We start from the raw sequence: 1,672 nt of genomic DNA, 5'->3' as shown, positions 1-1,672 counted from the left end.
ATATATATATGTGCTTGTGTATATGTTTGTGTGTGTGTGTGTGTGTCCTCCCAACATCGCTTGACAACCGATGCTGGTGTGTTTACATCCCCGTAAATTAGCGGTTCGGCAAAAGAGACCAATAGAATAAATCCTGGGGTCGATTTACTCGACTAAAGGCGGTGCTCCAGCATAACCGCAGTTAAAATGACTGAAACAAGTAAAAGAAGTAAAAGAATAAAAGAAAGATATCGATATGTCTGTGCGCGCGTGTGTGTAGTGCCATTGTATGTGTCTGTGGCCACTCCCCGTGAACCTTACAAATATATGTTTATGAAAAAGGATTATATACAAGCGCACGAGGTTTCAAATATACGTACGCAGCTATATGCACAAGCGCATGCGCACACATAATATATGCATACACATGGCCAAACAATGCAATATCACACACACACGTATATATATGGATATACATACATATATGCATATAAATATACAATGAAAATTATAAATTAGCATAAATTTCAAAGAAAATAATAATTACAATTATTTACGTATAGTTTCAAGTCTTATCATTATTGATTTATCATTCGTGTGTGCATGATACGTGTTTGTGTGTGTGTGCGTGTGTGTGAGTGTGTGTTTGTGTGTGTGTGTAAGAAATAAGAAATAGTGGTACAATGTTTGTTGGAAATAGCAGTCGATAACCTCTGGATAATCTGGGACCCGAGTTTCGGACTTTCCAAAATACGTCTGTAATCGTAAATTTAGATAATAGATAATAGATAATATGATTGGTGAACATCATGGGGATTATTGAAAGTTCAGTCATATTGAGTTTTTTATAAAATAAGTGAAGAAAAAGAAAAAGGTGGAGAGAAAGAAAGAATTTTTTTTTTTCAATTTCAATCTCAGTTCACTGGTATCTTCACCTTTCACGGATGGTTGGAGTTGGAATACGTTTCCGTTCAACCTTGTAGCGTCTATGCTTTTACGGAAAATGATCCGATTTTTGATCTGTTGTATTAGAAAACCAGTTTCCGGATTGGTTTTCTGCTTGGAAGTTAGTAAGATGTAGGGTGAGCCCTAGGGACCTCAGATTCCCCCTCTCTGCAGTGATCACACCTTAGAAACCACACTTTAGAACTCTAGAAGTGCGGCCAAGACACACCTTCACCAGTCTCCTCATATTGCGCGCATACACATACACACACAGTTCCATTATTTAAGCAGAATGGTAAATATATATAAATTTCCTGTACCTTGTGTGTGAGTTCCAATGGTGTTTATAATTGGTCATTCGAAGTATAGAGTCCTGTAAACGGTGTTATTCGATCGAGGGTTTTTTGAAGTGGCTTAAAAAGAGAGAGAGAGGGGTGGGGTTGTATGTGAGAGTCTCATTGTATGTTGGTGCATACGTGTGTGTTTGTGTGCATGTGTATATATTATTATATTATAATGCTATGTATTCCAAGATATTCTAAAATATTTTCTTATAACAATCAGTATAGAAAGAAAATATGCGGCAATAGTTTTGAAAATATAATTAGTTGTTTTGTGGCATCGCGTGAAACGAATGTTGTTCTACACATGCATGACAGCTTGTCGCAAAACGCACTCACAGATAACCACACACACACACACACACACACACACACACACACACACACACACACACACACACACACAC

Source organism: Octopus bimaculoides, chromosome 1 (assembly GCF_001194135.2).
Source record: "Octopus bimaculoides isolate UCB-OBI-ISO-001 chromosome 1, ASM119413v2, whole genome shotgun sequence".
NCBI classification, from domain to species: Eukaryota; Metazoa; Mollusca; class Cephalopoda; order Octopoda; family Octopodidae; genus Octopus; species Octopus bimaculoides.
The sequence above is the reverse complement of the archived record's forward strand: the minus strand, read 5'-3'. Positions refer to the sequence as shown.